The 15721-nt window shown below is 40.3% G+C and overlaps 3 non-coding genes across 3 annotated transcripts; all 3 read left to right on the top strand.

Annotated features, from left to right (window-relative positions):
* Nucleotides 1-3677: 3677 nt before the first annotated feature.
* LOC117474155 lies at nt 3678-3868 on the top strand. Its single transcript, XR_004555095.1, has one exon. It is a non-coding gene; the product is annotated as a U2 spliceosomal RNA (small nuclear RNA).
* A 225-nt stretch (nt 3869-4093) lies between these two features.
* On the top strand, nt 4094-4293 carry LOC117474156. Its single transcript, XR_004555096.1, has one exon. It is a non-coding gene; the product is annotated as a U2 spliceosomal RNA (small nuclear RNA).
* A 5930-nt stretch (nt 4294-10223) lies between these two features.
* On the top strand, nt 10224-10414 carry LOC117474154. The gene has a single exon (XR_004555094.1). It is a non-coding gene; the product is annotated as a U2 spliceosomal RNA (small nuclear RNA).
* Nucleotides 10415-15721: the final 5307 nt, after the last annotated feature.

Here is a 15721-nt window from a genome sequence, read left to right as displayed (position 1 = left end):
GACAGCATGTCGATTTCTGCTCCTCAATAAAGCCAGATTTGTACCTCCGATGCACCGCCTCCGACTCCCTTCTCTCGGCACTACAACATTAACTTTGGATAATAACACGGGAGAAACGGATCCTCTCTTTTCCCCTCTCCCTCCCTCTCTCTCTCCTGACAGCCCGTCAGTTTCTCATGCAGCACACTAAACAGTGTGCGGGCTTCAGGTGATTATGCAGAGCTGTGTGTCTCCGTCAGACCAAACCCCAGGAAGTGCGCCGGACTCTGATGAAAATATTCGTGCTGGCCAAACGGCGGTACTACACTTCCTTTTGGTTGCCAGGCCCGGAAACACTTTTTCCCATTGACTTACATGGGGAAAGAGTGATCTGTAAATCGTTGGATAATTTTTTTTAAACTAAATAAACTACCCAGTATGAACACTTGTATAGCCCTTATTAAAAACATTCGTTCCTCAAGTTGTAAAATGTGCTAATAACGTTATTCTGAGAGTTATTTCCCTCTGCATTATGAACGCGCATCTAACCCACGGGACCGCGCCGCCCGGCACGTTCATGTTACGTGTTCAGCACTACATTTATCTTTAGCGTTTATCTTTACCCATGGATGCACAATAAGAACGGACCCATATCGCCTTACTGCCAGCCCACGGAGCTGTAATAATGGATATACAGTATTGCACATGTTTGCTGTAATTCATCATTTGTAAAATATTATACTACATGGGCTGTATGATTAAATCTTGTACCGTAAATGTTGTATTAAATAAAGTTAATATTACCGACGTAGATTAACGTTCCTGTAGCTTCTTATTGCACTAAGAAGCTTATTGCACTGTGTGTGTATATAATATATATATATATATATATATATATATATATATATATATATATATATATATATATATATATATGTATATATGTATATATATATATATATATATATATATATATATATATATATATATATATGTATATATATATATATATATGTATATATATATATATATATATGATAGATATCTGTTCCGGGTACGGCATGACATCATGCCGTACCCGGAACGAAATGGAAGAATCAAATGGACAATGACGTATCTCCAACGAGGCGTTTTGGGGAGGTATTTTCTGTGTTAGAGTTTTACTCGCTACAGGGTGTACTTTGAGGGTTTTGACTCTGCACACCGTTTACATGCATAAAAACCTTCATAACACACAAGGGGACGGGTAATAACCGGAAAAGCATGACACCTCTTCTTTAAAGGTGGGGAAGGTAATTTTGGAGAAACCAGCTCGAATTTGAAAATACACAACCGGTAAAAATCTGCCACTTCCTTACAGAGCCCCTCCTCCAACACACACGAACGCGCACATGACCAATGAGGGCACGAGATAAGTTTGTGCACAGATGGAAGGCTGACAGGCAGGTAGGCCATCCAGTTATTTTAGCCGGGCCGGCTCAGATGATTGGTCGTGCTTTTTACAGTAATACGGCTTCCACAGATGACATTTTTTTATGGATTTTTTGTCAAAGCACTTAAGATATTCATTGCTATCGGGATGTTAAGAGCATTCCATGGAATATAACAAAAAGTGTATCTCGAGCCGGTTTCTCAAACTTACCTACCCCACCTTTAAAGTACCAAAAGTAGAAATACTCATTATGCAGATTGGCACATGACATTTCATAATAATATATGATATGTTTGATTCTAATTATTGATGCATTTATTTGTTTATCAAAGCTGGTAAAGGTGCAGTTACTTTGGATTACTTTGTATACTGCAGGGTAGCTTTTGAATTGTCTCCAGGTGTAACTAAAGTCTTATTTAAAGGTGGGGTAGGTAATTTTGGAGAAACCAGCTCGAGATCGCTAGAATTTGAAAATACACAGCCGGAAAAAATCTGCCACTTCCTTACAGAGCCCCTCCTCCAACACACACGAACGCGCACATGACCAATGAGGGCACGAGATAAGTTTGTGCCCCGATGGAAGGCTGACAGGTAGGTAGGCCATCCAGTTATTTTAGCCGGGCCGGCTAAAATGATTGGTCGTGCTTTTTACAGTACTACGGCTTCCACAGATGACATTTTTTTATGGATTTGTTGTCAAAGCACTTAAGATATTTATTGCTATCGGGATGTTAAGAGCATTCCATGGAATATAACAAAAAGTGTATCTCGAGCCGGTTTCTCAAACTTACCTACCCCACCTTTAAGTGTTAAGTGTTGTTTATATTTCAAAGGTATTAAACGGTGTAGTGGAGTAAAAGTACACGATTTACTTCTGAATTGTAGAACAAAGTAGAAAAACATTGAAATATTCAAGTAAAGCACAAGTTCCTCTTTAAAAATGTACTAAAGTACAGTACGAGTATCTACTAAGTTACTTTACACCACTGCTAGCAACTTAAGGAGTAAGTGATTGATAAGTAGTAGCCTACACATTAGAATGGACAATCCATAAAAAGCGCAGTAAAATGCCAGAATGTCTTTTACGTGGAAATAACATTGTTGCTAACGTACAACTAAACTAGCAAAAGTGAGAAGCTAGCTTTAGCTTACCGAGCATGTGGAGTGCAGCTAACCCAGGTGAAAGAAACCAGGGCTTCTGTGTTTTCAGGCCTTTGCATGGACACCGTTTCAGTGTTAGCCAATAACTGCTGGACTTTCAAAACTTTTCGGACTTGGTTTCTACCGTTTCCAAGCTTCTGTAATGCTCAATGCGGTCATTTTAAGAAAGTAGGCCTACTTCTAGCTCAGTATGGTAACTCGGAGGACCTGCACTTCACCCTCTTCTCTCCTCACTCACTTCAGGTAAATATTCAATAGGTTTACTTGGTTTGCAACTTTTCTTTTTTTCAAAAATGTGATGTAGTTACAAAAATATGATTAATACAGTTAGCCTTAATCGTCCTGTGGTTGGCTGTTTAATTTACTTTTACTAATTTTGGACGGGTGCTGCTTGAGCTGCGAGGAGTACTAATTTGTGTTGCTCTAATTCTGTTAAAAATACACAACATAGGTTCAATATAACAATGAAACAATAACGTTTACCTTTACCCAACCATTCAGGCCAACTCCTCTCAATTATTACACATCTTTGTGGCCTCTTTGTTGTGCTCAGTGTTAATCACTTTTAAAGTGACGTTTTGGGATAATGCAGAAAGGGAGTATTCCACAGTTCTGTGAGGTCTATGTTTGTTTCCACATGGCGGCGTTGTTCTGCATGTTACCTGCAGCCTCTGGAGCCAGTCTACAACATCTTGTTTTATAAAATCTCTTTCTGCGTGAACAATTTAAAACAAACTATATGAAAATATAACACAAGTCAGGGGCATTGCAAGCTGTACGTATGTCAACGATTACATTTACATTTCTAAATGAAATTGTAAATAATAATAAAAGACGTGCAAAACTCCCATCATGCCTTGCGTCACGTTACCATCCAACAGACCACATAAAGCACATACAGTGAAAACACGATATATTTTCCAGCAGACCCAATTGCAGTAAATCATCATCATATGTGTCTATTGTATGACGGCTACATAAATGTATCCATTAACTCTGTTGTTAATTAGAATTGGTTTTCCCAGTGTCCCTTAAACACATCAGTGACCGTCAGTTAGCGTAACTGTGCGGAGAATCACTCTATTACCGCGGAACATATTCCAGTATCGCTTCTCGGCCTTTTGGCTAAGATCAAGTGTAGTATCTGTTCTTATCAGTTTAATATCTGATACGTCCCCTACCCGGGGACCATATATTAAATTGATTTTTGGAATAGGGAGATGGAATAGGGGCTTGCTCCGTCCACTCCACGCATCGACCTGGTATTGCAGTACCTCCAGGAACGGTGCACCCCCTCTGAATGTTTAAAAAGAAAGAACCCATCACGCTCAGGTCACACGGTCAAAGACTTGTCTGTGGACAATCTGGATTCCAAACACACTTATCTAACGGATATTTCATAGTATTTCTACCTACAATGAATTTACATATTCGAAATAACTATGTAAGACGAAGTAGATAGTAATGCTCAGAGTAAATATATGTAACCTACCAAACAGTGTTTGCTCAGTGTGGTTATCTTTTGCTTCTCGGCCTTTTGGCTAAGATCAAGTGTAGTATCTGTTCTTATCAGTCACTGCGCTCTTGGCCTTCTGGCTAATAAGACAGCGGTCACCTCCCTTTCTTTGGAAAACTTTTGCCTGTTGTGGCACTGTTTTCTGTCTTCATATGGGAGGACATTGTTTTGTAAATACAAATGTATTTATTATAAACGTTAGTCCTTAACATCTATCACTGTGTATATCACCATTCAAACATCTTTTAAAAGTTGAACAAACCCCACACAGCTCAGTAAACACTGAAATGTTGACTTTATTTGATCATTTCAGTAAAAACTAACGTTCATATACTTCTCTTTTTCATTATAATACTGATGAACGTTCAAAACAAAGCACTTTGGCAACTTACCACATACGTTTTAAAATGCTTAATAAGCACCGTAACTTTCATGATATCATTTCTCGGTCATAATCGATTGTTTCCGTGAACGGCCGACTGTTGTGTGACGGCAAATTCTGCGGCTGCAAGGCATTGTGGGGCAGCATTTTCTCCTCTCCTTTCGTCAAGGGAGGTCCAGTGGTTCCTAAGCTAAAGGAGGTTATAAAGGAAGTTTGAAACCTCCTTTCCTATCATCGAGAGAATTCGAACGGCACTTATCATGGCTGCCACTGACTACTCCCCAGACAGTTCATCTCTGGAGGACTCCAGAGTATTCCTCCCCACCTGAGACTGTGTTGGTTTCAGGGTCAATGAGACATAAAAAAGTCTGACCTATGGTGTTTCTCTACCTGGGAAAGACATTCCTAGATTTTTGAAAATTGAAGTAGCCTACTGTATACACCGTTTACACCGTACACAAGGTTCAGTTTAACATAAATAACCACAAACTAATATAATATATACACAATACAAGATATCTGGCTTCATGATGACACTAAATAGGAAATTGGATGTCCTTAAAAAAAATCATCCCACGGTTTCACTTTATATTCACTGATTTCTCCAGTTCAAACTGTCAGTCCATTTCATACCTTTGAAATACATATAGAAGTGCTTTTTCCTATTAAATGGTGTTATATTATATGACGATTGAGGTAAACTTTTAACATTTTATTCGGTTTAAAAAATGATGTTTGTGAGACAAGAAACTAATATCTATTCTCTAAGGATTAAAGTGGAAACAATTTGAGGTGTGGCCCTAATTTTTCAAAAAATAACAGCCTCAAAATATTGTCTTTGCTGTGACTATGTTTTGTGTTCATTGTGATCATGAATGCACAGATATGGAGCAGTTTGAGGTGTTTAATAAAGGCCACAGAAGGCTTTAAGTAACATTTGATATTTTGATTGGAGTACGATTTGAAAATCTGCTTTATCTTTAGAGAAATCCTTAAATTATACAACTAGCTCTAAGATTTGTGGAACATTTTCCCACATGGCATAAACAAAAGAAATGTATTTTGATAGATATCTGTCTGGGAAGTCTCCATCACCAAATTCATTCCTAATTGTAATACTTTGGGATTTTGGACTTTAAGATCAGCAACAGTGGGGGTAATTTAGAAAAGTACATTCACCTTAACGATATTGAAACAAATGGCACCACCTGCTGACTAGAAGTAGGAATACAAAGTGAGAGTGCAGTAAAACATTTGTTCAGAATAAGTAGGGGAAGCAATGGATAGAATTAAAAATACATTTAACCAAAGAACACTGATTATAAACAAAATGGCAACTTTTTACAATACATTTTTACATTTAACTTTAGGACGCTTTCTGTATCCAGTATCTCAATGGCGTGTCTAAATATTATAGGAGCAACATTTTCGCCAATATTTGTTCAGATTGAGTGATAAACGATACAGCTGAAATATAAGGAAGGACCGGAAAGGTAACAATTCCTGTTAATTTCAAATCAAAAGTTTATAGTGCACATTTTAAACTTTACTGTTGAAAATGTTGTTTTAAAAGAGACGTGTTGATTCAGCTGCTTGTATCTATGTCAAAATACTTGTTTTACCCCGCGTGAGAATGATCTGAGGATTTCGCTGACCTTAAAGGGTCAAAATAAATCTCGCTCTAGGTTAAAAGGGAGTGATTTGAGTGCTATGACCATAAATACCGCAACACAAAGAATTCAGCAACTTTAGTTTGCCCATTAATGGCTATACAAGTGCAACATTGTCAATAGTATTGGATGTCAATATCATTTAAAAAAAACTGGCATTTTAAACCACAGGGAGATTGTCCTCTAAGGAGGCTCGGTTGGCGATAATCTTTACCATATTCATATTGTCCTTGTGTGGGATTTTTCCATGGTTACTTTGGTTGAATACAAATCTGATAGAGGTCTTAGCTGTCATTGTCTATTGAGTCAGAATGAAATCTTTAAGTTGTGTATGTGTGAGTTGGTACCAATCCAGGAGACTGGCAATATCCTACCAAGCAGATAGTTCATCTAGTTGTTCCAGCGGCAATGTGGATCTGGGTTACCTGAAATCAAACCGGGAGTCCTGCCATCTCCTGGGATCTTTGCGTCTTCTTCACTGGATCTTCTCACTCAATATAAGCCTCAACCTGCATTTAAAAAAAAAAAAAAACAGCGTTAAAGTCTCTGTTTGTTTTCCTTCACATTTCAACTCAAGCTTCCCTCCCTTATGTCATGTTACAAAACATCATATCACACAATAAAATCAAAGGAAGTGCTGACTGAATGTTAATACTTAAAGGTCCATAGATACCCATAGATTCTGAATAGAAAATAGTGAATGAATGATTTTAGAAACAGCCTAATATCAGTTAAAAGGATATACTATACGCATTTATTGACATAGAACTATCAGAGCGGGCGGCAGACACCCTATCCGTTTTTAAGAGTGCACTTAAGACCTTCCTTTTTGATAAAGCTTAGTTAGGGCTGATTAGATTCAGCCCCTAGTTTTGCTGCTATAGGCTAAAGGCCGCTACACACCAACCTGAGACCAAAGAACGCGTACCGAAGGCGTCCCGACTTTTACGTCCGCTACGTCGCCTGCGTCGGCTACGCCGCCCGCCTACGAACACACCGCAAAGACTTCAGTCGACGAGTGGCAATAACTGTCCTTACCAGCAGGCAGCGGTAGTGTGTATTCGTCATTCAAAAGAGGCAACAACCGGAAGACAGACTGCGTTATACACCGAGAGAAGAAGAACAGACTGCGTGATATAAACAAACAACAACCTCTCCTGGATCAAGCTGATTAGTTGGTCTTCACTTTCTTCATTCCAGGCCGCCATGATAAAAAAGAAACTCTTGCGTCCGGGTGAGATGAAAATGAAAAAGATTAGCCGTCTGTGTGTGCCTTCTTAATCGTTTGTTTTGGTCCCTCACTTCCGCTTCGCTTCTCATGCACTGATTCGCTAAGCTGAACAGCCAATCAGAGTGATTTCTTTGGCCGACTTTCTTTGGCCAACTGTCTGCCGATTCAACTTGTTGACACACCAACCTGAGTAGGGCGCCGCGAATGCCCGACTGCCTCTGACGGCCTCTGACTCCCAAAATCGGGTTGGTGTGTCAGGGGCTTTACTTCTTCCTTTTCTCTGTCTGTACCTGTGTACTCTCATGTTCCGAATAACCCAGCTTCCCCCACATTTCTTTTTGGTGTCTATCTACGCTGGGATCCTGAGTCGTGGCTGATCCTGAGTCCTGAGTCCTGATCTGAGTCCTGGATTTCGAGTCGTGGCTGAACCTGTCACTGTGGTCTCTGCCTGACTTTCATCGTACTACTTCCCTGATGGCTCCCACAGGATTGTTGACATCCTCGTGGATTCATCTTCTTATTATAGACACATGCATTTCCAAACATTTGGTCTACCTATGTTGTAAATGTATTATCTTTTCGATTTACACATGGCATCGATTGCACGTCTGTCCGTCCTGGGAGAGGGATCCCTCCTCTGTTGCTCTCCCTGAGGTTTCTCCCATTTTCCCCTTTAAACTGTGGGGTTTTTCCTTTTTTTGGAAGTTTTTCCTTGTACGATGTGAGGGTCTAAGGACAGAGGGTGTCGTATTGTCAAACTGATATTCTGTACAAAATGTGAAGTCCACTGAGACAAATGTAACATTTGTGATATTGGGCTATATAAATAAACATTGATTGATTGATTGATTGATTGATCAGATGTGAACACACGTTAAAGCTTTGCCAATGTTTGAGCAAAAAGTCAAACACACTTTCTACATTTAACCTGCAGAGCATAACGTCTCTAAAACCTTTTTATTTTTCTGTAGAAATAAAATACCTTTACCTGTTTAACCATTTGAATAAACACAATCATTTAAGAAATACTCTTAGCAGTAAGAGTAAAACTTGTGCAACAAATCAATGAATTTTTTCTAGCAACTGGAGGTGGGAGAAACTCTGTTATTGTACTTAAGTAAAAGTAGAAGTACCAGAGTGTAGGGATACTCTGTTACAAGTCAAAGTCATGTATATAAAATGTTACTCAAGTAAAAGTAGAAAGGTATTAGCATCCAAATATACTTAAAGTACCAAAAGTAGAAATACTCATTATGCAGTTTGGCACATTTCATAATAATATATGATATGTTTGATTCTAATTATTGATGCATTTATTTGTTTATCAAAGCTGGTAAAGGTGTAGTTACTTTGGATTACTTTGTATACTGCAGGGTAGCTTTTGAATTGTCTCCAGGTGTAACTAAAGTCTTATTTAAGTGTTGTTTATATTTCAAAGGTATTAAACGGTGTAGTGGAGTAAAAGTACACGATTTACTTCTGAATTGTAGAACAAAGTAGAAAAACATTGAAATATTCAAGTAAAGCACAAGTTCCTAAAGTACAGTACGAGTATCTACTAAGTTACTTTACACCACTGCTAGCAACTTAAGGAGTAAGTGATTGATAAGTAGTAGCCTACACATTAGAATGGACAATCCATAAAAAGCGCAGTAAAATGCCAGAATGTCTTTTACGTGGAAATAACATTGTTGCTAACGTACAACTAAACTAGCAAAAGTGAGAAGCTAGCTTTAACTTACCGAGCATGTGGAGTGCAGCTAACCCAGGTGAAAGAAACCAGGGCTTCTGTGTTTTCAGGCCTTTGCATGGACACCGTTTCAGTGTTAGCCAATAACTGCTGGACTTTCAAAACTTTTCGGACTTGGTTTCTACCGTTTCCAAGCTTCTGTAATGCTCAATGCGGTCATTTTAAGAAAGTAGGCCTACTTCTAGCTCAGTATGGTAACTCGGAGGACCTGCACTTCACCCTCTTCTCTCCTCACTCACTTCAGGTAAATATTCAATAGGTTTACTTGGTTTGCAACTTTTCTTTTTTTCAAAAATGTGATGTAGTTACAAAAATATGATTAATACAGTTAGCCTTAATCGTCCTGTGGTTGGCTGTTTAATTTACTTTTACTAATTTTGGACGGGTGCTGCTTGAGCTGCGAGGAGTACTAATTTGTGTTGCTCTAATTCTGTTAAAAATACACAACATAGGTTCAATATAACAATGAAACAATAACGTTTACCTTTACCCAACCATTCAGGCCAACTCCTCTCAATTATTACACATCTTTGTGGCCTCTTTGTTGTGCTCAGTGTTAATCACTTTTAAAGTGACGTTTTGGGATAATGCAGAAAGGGAGTATTCCACAGTTCTGTGAGGTCTATGTTTGTTTCCACATGGCGGCGTTGTTCTGCATGTTACAGCCTCTGGAGCCAGTCTACAACATCTTGTTTTATAAAATCTCTTTCTGCGTGAACAATTTAAAACAAACTATATGAAAATATAACACAAGTCAGGGGCATTGCAAGCTGTACGTATGTCAACGATTACATTTACATTTCTAAATGAAATTGTAAATAATAATAAAAGACGTGCAAAACTCCCATCATGCCTTGCGTCACGTTACCATCCAACAGACCACATAAAGCACATACAGTGAAAACACGATATATTTTCCAGCAGACCCAATTGCAGTAAATCATCATCATATGTGTCTATTGTATGACGGCTACATAAATGTATCCATTAACTCTGTTGTTAATTAGAATTGGTTTTCCCAGTGTCCCTTAAACACATCAGTGACCGTCAGTTAGCGTAACTGTGCGGAGAATCACTCTATTACCGCGGAACATATTCCAGTATCGCTTCTCGGCCTTTTGGCTAAGATCAAGTGTAGTATCTGTTCTTATCAGTTTAATATCTGATACGTCCCCTACCCGGGGACCATATATTAAATTGATTTTTGGAATAGGGAGATGGAATAGGGGCTTGCTCCGTCCACTCCACGCATCGACCTGGTATTGCAGTACCTCCAGGAACGGTGCACCCCCTCTGAATGTTTAAAAAGAAAGAACCCATCACGCTCAGGTCACACGGTCAAAGACTTGTCTGTGTACAATCTGGATTTCAAACGCGCTTATCTAACGGGTATTTCATAGTATTTCTACCTACAATTAATTTGTATATTCGAAATAACTATGTAAGACGAAGTAGATAGTAATGCAAAAGCTCAGAGTAAATATATGTAACCTACCAAACAGTGTTTGCTCAGTGTGGTTATCTTTTGAAACACGAACACTATTTTCTGTCAAACCTGTTGAACCCATCAATATATCACAGATGCAAGTACATGTATTGTGTGTGTGTGTGTGTGTGTCGGTGCTGTTTCAAAAATGTAGCCTGAAATCCCATCATGCATTGCGAAATAACATAAAGGTCTAACTAATGCAAAAATAAACGTGGGTTCTTTAACATTGAAAGTCTACATGCATAAGGTCTATAATATATATCCAACACACGTGTGAATCAGCGGCTGTTTCCAAAACGTAACCCGAAATCCCATCATGCATTGCGACATGCCATAAGAGTCTAACTAATGCCAAATACACGTGGGTTTCTTTTAAAGGAGAGGTGTCGTGCTTTTCCGGTTATTACCCGTCCCCTTGTGTGTTATGAAGGTTTGTATGCATGTAAACGGTCTGCAGAGTCAAAAACCCTCAAAGTACACCCTGTAGGGAGTAAAACTCTAACACAGAAAAGACCTCCCCAAAACGCCTCGTTGGAGATTTCTCATGTTCTTCCTGGGCATCGTGACGTCTGGAAACCCAGTAGCCACGCCCAGAGCCATATAATAGAAGAGTTACGACATCTCCGTTATAATCATGGATATGTGTTTAAATTGTCTGTTGATGAGCATGCACGTGGGTGAAGGCGTGCACACGTTATTGGTGTAGTTGTTTGTATGGACACGGAAATACTCTGCGTGCACATGACTATGAACTAAAAAATGACCAAAAATTGCTAGTGGAGCCTCGCAGCGGCAAAAACCGTGCCGCGCCACACTAATTGCGCCACATAAGCGCATAGGTGCGCCGCATTTTCGGCTCAGTTGAGGCACCCTCCGCAAGATGAGGCCCCCTCCGCAAGGTGAGGCCCCACGCAGTCTGCATGATCGGCCTGTAGGGAGGGACGGCCCTGTACCTACTGTAACTCCAGTTTCTATGAGTATAGGCGTAGCCCTAAGGCTATCGCTATTGGGTAATCCCCTGCGCACCCGCGCAGCACTGAAAACACTTGTAGTCCACACCCACCTGCGAGGTGGGCCCCACCTTCGGGCTCACTTCCGGTATAAATAGGAAGGAGGCCCGACAATCTGCTCCCACACAAACAGCTTTTCTTCAGCTATTCGTGTAGCCAGTGGGGCCCAGAACTTAGAGGGCTACGCCTATACTCATAAGCTTACAGTTACAGTAGGTAACTTCAGTTCTATTTCGTATTGGCTTCGCCCTCTAAGGCTATCGCTATTGGGTTAAAGGTCCCATGTCATGCTTTTCCGGTTATTACCCGTCCCCTTGTGTGTTATGAAGGTTTTTATCCATGTAAACGGTCTGCAGAGTCAAAACCCCTCAAAGTACACCCTGTAGGGAATAAAACTCTAACACAGAAAAGACCTCCCCAAAACGCCTCGTTGGAGATTTCTCATTGTCCAATGTTTTCTTCCTGGGTATCGTAACGTAGGGATACCCAGTAGCCACGCCCAGAGCTATGGCCGCACCCTCTGCCAGCCGAACATATATACTGTTGGAAGCTCAGGTTCAGTTCAAAACTGTATCCAGTCATGCCAACGAGGGTCTGTTTCCTGTCTTGTGAGGGGAAATCTTCAATGTATGCCTTACCGAGGGCAGAACCACGACGAAGTCAGTGGTTGACATTTCTTGTTAACACTGTTCCTTCAGATGTTCGAGCCGGTATTGTACTGTGTGCACGGCATTTCACGGACCAAAGCTTCGCAAACATTGCAGCGATTCATGCCGGATATGCACAGCGTAGGACACTGAAGGACGATGCTGTTCCTACTTTGTTTGGACCAGCGCGAGATTCGGGTACACAACCTGTAAGTACGCATTGTTGTTTGTGTATTTATGATGTTTAAAACAAACAAGGTATCTACCACGACTGTTTAAATGGGTAAACGTTTTTGGGGCTGCTAAGCCATTGACACAGTGCTAACTGGGCTAACTAAGATGCTAGCGTTTCCATCTATCAACTCCAATGTCAGCAGATGCCTTACATGTATCTCATAGCAGGAGAATGTCTGCATTCACACACGAAATACTCATAGACAGTATACTCCGGGTGATTTAACGTACGGTCAGTCGCGAAACTTAATTACATTATAGTTGTCGTTCCTAGCGTGTATGCTACCGAGCTAAACAAGAAGGCTACCAAGAGCTAGACATGCTAGGGAAAACATTGTTTTTATGCCAGCTACAATGAATGACCGAATGTAGCAGACTACCCGTATAAGATTGCAATTGTAAACATGTTCTTGCTAGCCTAATATGAACCACTAGCTGTTGTTCATAGTAGGTTGGCATATTACACTGAACAACTAGCAAACGTAGGTTAGCATATTAATCTTACGGTGGCCCTGAAGTGCAAGACACCACAACATTTCAGAAAACACTACAGCATTTCAGAAAACGCCACAGCATTTCAGAAAACACTATAGCATTTCAGAAAACACTACAGCATTTCACAAAACACAACAGCATTTCACAAAACGCCGCAGCATTCACAAAACGCCACAGCATTTCAGAAAACACCGCAGCATTTCAGAAAACACTACAGCATTTCACAAAACGCAACAGCATTTCACAAAACGCCACAGCATTTCAGAAAACACAACAGCATTTCACAAAATGCAACAGCATTTCACAAAACACCACAGCATTTCACAAAACACCACAGCATTTCAGCTCATAGCTCCTCATATCTGTTCAGAAACTGGACAAAAGTTAAACATGTACAAACCACAGACTGTCTGACATGGCGAATACAGTCGCTGCTTTATTTATGTCTGTATGACGTTGTTGTTAGTGTGGACGGAGCAGCTACAGGTTAGTTTAGCCTGATGGATCCGATTCCATTCAGAAAACACGCATTTTAAAAGCTTTTCGCCTGCCGTCTTGTCTGCAGACTTGTCAAAGCATTAATTCATGGTTTTTACTAACCGGTATCAGTATGTAGTTACTTCGGCATCACTTTGAAACTTGTATTACAATTAAATCACGGTCAAATATGTTCATTTTGTTGTAGTTGGTATCTCCCATAGGATTTACATGGAGATAGAGTGGCGAAGTCCCTCCCCTTCCGGTGGACCTCCATGGGACCTTATTTCGGAAAAATTATGTATTGAAGTCAATGGAGAGAGAAAGATTATCTTTCGATCCCGTTTGAATTGTGCCACGAATTACACATATGATGTTTGTCAATTTAAAAGATAATTTTGCAAGTAAAAAAAAATAAAATGTGTCATAAAACTGTGAAGTAACACATTTGTTTGTGTGAAACGCTCAATGAACTACATCTCTGGTCAACAACACACGTCACCAAGATGGCCGTCACTACTGTCTTGTCAACAAAACGATTGACTACCCTCACTATCACCACAATGAAACACGTCCAGAAGAATGTCATGCAAAGCTGCCTGCCTGCCTTCCTTTGATTCTCTCTGAACTGCCTGGTCTTTTTAATTTCAACCATTTGTGCAGATAGCATGAAGTAGAAAAGATCGCCGAACGCCGATGCTAGCGTTAGCATTAGCATTTCTCCCCCGGGCTTAAATTGTGTATTATAGAATGATCACACCGGTGACAGTACTCTTCAAAGGGTTCACGAAATATGACTACTACTCTTATTGTTTAACATTTTGGCTTACTTAATGTTACTTCATGTTAAGGCTAATAAAAATGACAAGGCTGTAATGCTAACTAACGTGCTAGCTACTAGCTAGGTAGCTAACTTGATCAAGCCACTCCTGGTCCTTTCATCAGACGGGAAGCAAAAGAACGAGCAAGACCCATTGCTGGTATGATAACAACCTGGTACTAAGCACACAGGCATCTTGTTAAAGTTATCTTATCTTAGCCAGCGCCATATAGATAGATTCTATCTATATGGCGCTGATCTTAGCTATCTCTTAGTGGAGGAAAACAATTGTGACATCACTTACGCGACTCTGGGATTTGTAGTCTTTCTAGTTGCGTATTTTTCATAGTCTTATATTTCAACAGTTTTACGACAAACTGTGACTTTTTTGACATGGAAATGATTTTTTAAGATTGACAAACATCATATGTGTAATTCATGGCACAATTCAAACGGGATCGAAAGATACGTTTTCTCTCTCCATTGACTTCAATACATTATTTTTCCGAAATAAGGTCCCATGGACCGGAAGTAGATGGGCGTGACTTCGCCACTCTATAGGCCCCGCCCCCTCTCCAGCGCGTCTTGTTTGAATGACAGGAGCAAACACAGCTGACAGCCGCGGTGAAACTCGAGCGAGAGGGGGCGGATCGATCAGGCTAAACTAACCTGGAGCTGCTCCGTCCACACTCACAAGTTAACAACGTCATACAGACATAAATAAAGCAGCGACTGTATTCGCCATGTCAGACAGTCTGTGGTTTGTACATGTTTAACTTTTGTCCAGTTTCTGAACAGATATGAGGAGCTATGAGCTCTGAGTGTGTGCTAACAGCTGACGGTTGATGTGTTGGGACCCGACATGTTGCATCGGGTGCTGACCAATCACGAAGCGTCATTTCTTGACTGGCAGCAAAAACAACCAATCACAGTAGTGCTTCTCTGGCTGGCTCTGCCCAATCACAAACAAGAAGTGTTCTCCCTAAAGGAATACCCTTTCCGTCCAATGTGAAATGCTGTGGTGTTTTCTGAAATGCTGTAGTGTTTTCTGAAATGCTGTGGTGTTTTCTGAAATGCTGTGGTGTTTTGTGAAATGCTGTGGTGTTTTCTGAAATGCTGTGGTGTTTTGTGAAATGCTGTGGTGTTTTGTGAAATGCTGTTGTGTTTTGTGAAATGCTGTTGTGTTTTGTGAAATGCTGTGGCATTTTCTGAAATGCTGTAGCTGTTGTGCACCGACAGAAATGCTAGAGAGATGCATGTTATTTACGTTTGCTTTCTCTCATTCCAGGCTTCCTGATTATTTTCACCTGTGTCTCCTGTGCTCATCAATGTCAGCCCCGCCCCTGATTGGTCCCACCTGTGTCTAGTTACCCTGTGCTTATATTCCCCTGTCTCCCAAGTGTTCTTTGTCAGTTCGTATTGTCTCTT

This window comes from Trematomus bernacchii, unplaced genomic scaffold, assembly GCF_902827165.1.
Source record: "Trematomus bernacchii unplaced genomic scaffold, fTreBer1.1, whole genome shotgun sequence".
Classification (NCBI taxonomy): Eukaryota; Metazoa; Chordata; class Actinopteri; order Perciformes; family Nototheniidae; genus Trematomus; species Trematomus bernacchii.
This window is presented reverse-complemented; position numbering and strand designations above follow the sequence as displayed.